Raw genomic sequence first — 5,276 nt, 5'->3', positions numbered from 1 at the left:
GATCCTCCAGGCAGCACCACAGTCATGTTAGAGGACCTGCAGACAGGAATGGGTTTCCCCACAGTGGCTGTCAGAGGAGGAGGCAATTCTGTAGGGCTTCCAGCACTGGTTGGGCATTCCATCCGCACAGACCCTCGATTCCAAGTAGCTGTCCTGTACATTACAGTCAGGACATACTTGTCTCCCTAGTAGGAACAGAAAATGACCAAGAGTAAAACGTGTGAGAAATTCAATTAACACTACCATGTAAGGATGTACACACAGAATGGCCAGTAAAGCCCTATTCAGCTTCATGGATGAACATGTTAGCTCAAGGTCAAACTGAAATTTAAGGATTACATATCAAGCTAGCCCCCAGGTAACCATGAAGTGCTCTAATGTCACTTGAAATGTACTTGCCACTTGCTCAACAAAACAGCCAGTGTAGGCAGTTGTAAATATTATTTTCTCCAGTTGCAGAGAGAGATTGTAATGGCATCGTTCCGCAAAGTCACTAGTCACAACGATTTCTTTGCCAGAAAGATCTGCAATAAAGAAGACATCATTACAGCAAGTGCAAGTCTCCGAAATTCCATTACAGCTTTAAGCCAAAGATAAAAAGGAACACAGCATAAGACGCATTCACCATGCACTGCTTATTTACACCAGCTAAAACCAGGCATCAGTGCTCCGTCACCAGTTGTTTGAATGGCTTTCCAAGACCCAAGAAAAGTGGCCAATGTTGTGATAATCAATGCTGCGGAATGCCCACCTCAAGGTACCAAGGGGAGTGAAGGAATAAAATTGTGAATCTGTATGTATAGGTGCCTCCATTAGCAAATTCACAGGAGGCTTTGTCCTAGAGAGAGAGAGAGAGAGAGAATATAACAAACTCACCTTTCACTCCAATCCCCCACCAAGGACCACTGGGTAGAACCACTGTCATGCCATCCTTGTTGCAGATGGTAGCAGACACATCTACAGGATGTACTGTAGACAGTACACTGGATGTTACTTCTGGAGTTGCAGGGCTCTCAGGTTGGCAAGTTGGTTTTGACCGTCCACCAGCATGGCAAAGTGCAGATACCTCTCCCATTACACCATCAGCATGCTGGAATTGGATACTCAAGGCAAAGCTACCATCCTTAAAAGAAAGAGAGAGATTCTGTTATTGGCATATTCAGTATTGCTTGTACTGAAGTAGTTTACTGGAAGCATGCAGCAACATTTAATAGCCTTAAGGGGGGGAAGGAGAAATTATTCAATATTCTTACCACTAATGCAATTTGACAGCTTTGGAAGGAAGCAATCAAGATGATGTGTCCAGTCTTCACTGGAATGAGTTGATAATTGCATTTCTCGGCAATACTACCGACAGGTATTGCCTCGCCAAACCCATCTGCAGAAGACAAATTCCGTGAGTTCCCTGAACAGCAAGTTTGTCCACATGCTTATTATACAAGGTCTGTTCGAGGCTTCAGTTATAACCAGCTAGCTAAGAACCCTCCGCAATTGAATGTTTGCATGGTTCACAACTTCAATTATGTCAATTAATAAGGAGGGGTCGGTTGACACACAGATGCAACTCACCTCTCACTTTGACTGCATCAAGACTTCCCTTAGGCAATTTGATCATCATGCCAGACTTGGCACAAAACACTGATGGCAAAGACTCTTCAGGTGGGACTGTAACATTAACTCCGGTCCTACAAGACAGGAGTGCCTGCCCTAGCTTCCCTGGAGCCATTTCATAGTAGATGTTAAAGAAATAGCGATCCATCTAAGAGGGTCAAAAACAAAATGGCATCACTGGAGTTCTAATCTTCACAGTATCCTGTTCCTATGGGTAGGAAGGCTACCCTAGTTTCATATTAGGCAAGTGAACAGCCAAATTGAACAACAGTTCCAATATTTATATGGGAAAATAAACCCATTCTATATTTATAGACATGTTGTATGGGCACACAAGTGAAATACCGGCTTGGTCCTTTCTTCCTAGGTTACCATGCAGGCTGTATGTATATAGAGCATAATATTTCCTATACTGGTGGAAAGCAGGATACACGTACCACTCTCCTCACGTGACATCCATTGTATGAAGTAGTGAAAGTGATCCTTCCCTCTGAATCACTCAACAGTTGATATTTGCACTGAACAGCAACTTCGTAAATGGATACCCATTTGTTGAATTTATCTACAATTGGAAGGAATTGAGTGAGGATTTGACATGACAGCATTTCTCAATTGGCTACACAGCAGCAGTAATGGGAAACTGGCAACACAATACATCTTGCATTTAGTTACTCAGAAGAGCTACAAAACACTGACAAATACATAAAATAACAGATCCCAGATACCATCACTGAAGTGCACCCAAAACTGACCACCACACCAAGTCAGTACTTTAAATCTGAACCAAAACTCAAAGAGGATGCTGCAGTCCTGGTGTTCAAGGACATATACTATAGCATACATGCAACAGTTTCAAATGCAATTAGTTGCAACAAGGTATATGGTTCAAAAATAATTACACCCATACATTCCAAAGTAGGCTGTCATTTATTGCGCAGCAGAAACAACTCACTTTGTACACGAAGAGCTTCTATTGGTCCTGCTGGGAGTTTGATGGTCATGCTACTCTCACCACAGATTGTAATAGGGCCATCAGGTGTGGGAATTGGACAGAACATATGCACATAGTTGTTTCTCCACATCAGGGTCAGGACATATTGCCCACCCTGCAAGCAAAGGGAAGAAATCAGGTTGAATGGGAATATTATAAGCAGCATCTGCGCTTGTAAAGCCAATACTCTCTAGTTCACAAGGAGCCACAATTAACATTTAAGTTAGTTGTAGACGTGGAACAGCAGTCCTGTGGCATTTGCTTTGTCGGTTTAACATTTACACTGTACAAGGCCAGCAAGTTCATATCCGATAGCAAAGTAGCAGTCTTTAAGTTAAAGAACCTAAATCTTACCAGTGCCTTCACATTGCAGCCTTTGAAGGCAGTTGTAAAGTGGACAACTCCATTTTTCTCCAACACCTTGTATCTGCACCACTGCGTAATCTTGCTTGCTTCAACCAATGTAAAGGCGACTGTGGGGGGGAATAGTTACAAGGAGATTTGTTAACCAGACCTCTTCCAGAATTAAACAGATACCAGGATAGCAAGAACCCTTACCTCGCACTTTGAGGTCTGTCAACCTTCCACCAAACAATCTGATGGTCATGTCTGCAACACCGCATGAAGTTGCTGAAGCCAGGGTTGTAGGCTCTCCTGTGCTATGGGGAGGAGGGTCTTGTTGCGTAATAGGTAGATTAAATACACCATAGGGCCCTACAGAGGCATCATAGATGCTGCTTGGCAACCTGAGACCTCCAGGGAGGGCAGGAGAGTTGAGTTCACTGGCAATCTTAACAGCTGGAGAAAGAGCTTCAGCCAGCACCAGATTTATATCAGTAAGCACAGAGTAGTCAAAAGAAGACACATGCTTTCCATTAAGGTCACCAATATCTAGGTCCTCAAGATGATAGGAATGTAAAGTATCAGGGCCTTCCTTTTCAAGATCTGCAAAGGCAGCAGAATCATAGCCTAGGGTTTCAGAATAGGTACCAGATTTATTGTTGTCAGAAGAGTCAAGCGCTTTGCCATGTTCACCTACACCCATTCCTGCTGCAAGATTAACAGAATCATTGACTTCCAGAAAATCAAGGGCACTGGTGTTAGACTCATTCTCTTTAGCTGAAGTTGCATATGCAAAGACTTCAGGCAAGTCAGCATCAGGGTCATTACTCTGATCAGTAAAGAGTGCATGGTCCACATCTTCAGTTTCTGAAGCCAATGGGTACTCCACAGCAACTGAAGGGACAGAGTTCTTGGTCAAATCAGAATTGAAATCCTCACTATCGGAAAACATAAGCTGTTCAAGTGTACCCTCATCATACCTATAATGCTGGCTGAAATCAAATAGCCCATAGTTTGCAGCATCAGAGTCAGTCTCAGCAAACACACGATCAAGAGACTGCCTCTGTTGATCTGCAGAATAACCAGCAGTCTCAGAAAGTTTATCTTTTCCATTTGGCAAAAAGGAATCCTGTTCAGAAAAAAGGTCCTCAGCATAAGGAATGGTTAAATCAGTAAGCAAGCTCAAGGTCCCTCCATGATCCAAGCTTCCTGTCTCTGACATGGAATTCACAGCTGCTTCATCCTGCAGCACATCATGAGCTGAAGCTAGAGCTTGTGTGAGCCTCAAGACCCAGGCCAATAAGAAGAAAGGCAGCATTGCCTGCCCTCTCCCTAACATCGTTATTGTAAATAAAAAACACAACCAAAAAAAACAAAAAAAAAAAAAGCAGTCAATATGTCTGCGTTCTACAGGGAGAGGGTATTTAAATTGTGAGGATTCAAGTGTTTTAATTGAATTTGTAATTGGCAAGCCAATTGCTGTCGTTGAATTATCAGTATTCTTAGATCATTAGTAAAGCACTGCAAGACAAAATTCTGCACGAGAGAAAATCACCTGGTTTAATTTTCAAAAAATGTCAGTATGTGTATCCTGAGAAACGTGTGTAAAAGTGCCCTAAACTTCAAAGATGAAAATAGCATCGCATTAGATATAGGAATGAACGTAATGAAAGAAACAATAACAATGAAGAAGCAACGATTCTTGTAACCGGTAACCACCAGTGCTTAATTTGTAAAGGAAGAGGTGCCGGGGCGCAAGCAATGACAATAATATCGTTCTTATGAACCGCACATAAAAGAGCATGCACTGGTGATATATTTTATAATCACGTATTCTACATCATATACAAAGTAGTAGTATGTGCAGAAAAATAAATTAAAGGGACCCTGGTGCGACTATTTATTTTCCCCGACAACTATTTTTTGTTCTGTGTATATGCACTATTACAGTGTTTGTTATGGTTTATTGTGGTTTGGTATTTAAACTTTTTAAAATGAAATAAAATGTAAAAAGTGGAAAGGCATTCAGGTGACTCCAGAAGGCCGACTGTGTCAAAAAAAAAAAAAAAAAAAAAAAAAAAAACATACACCGCACTCTACATAATATATCGGAAGCAGTGGTATTTAAAAATAAAGGGCAGATTTCACTATTGTATAGTAGGCTACAATTTTCTTTTCATTAAAAAAACTTGTTGTTTATTGAAATTAATGTTCAGCTGTCATATTGAAGCATGTTGTGTACTCATTCAATCAAGCAAGGTACTGTAAGAATCTGCATGTATCGTTCAATACGTTTTTCAAAGCATCTTAAGCTTATTTGTATATAAAGAAC

The sequence above is a fragment of the Polyodon spathula genome, unplaced genomic scaffold (assembly GCF_017654505.1).
Source record: "Polyodon spathula isolate WHYD16114869_AA unplaced genomic scaffold, ASM1765450v1 scaffolds_3026, whole genome shotgun sequence".
In the NCBI taxonomy this organism is placed as follows: Eukaryota; Metazoa; Chordata; class Actinopteri; order Acipenseriformes; family Polyodontidae; genus Polyodon; species Polyodon spathula.
The sequence above is the reverse complement of the archived record's forward strand: the minus strand, read 5'-3'. Positions refer to the sequence as shown.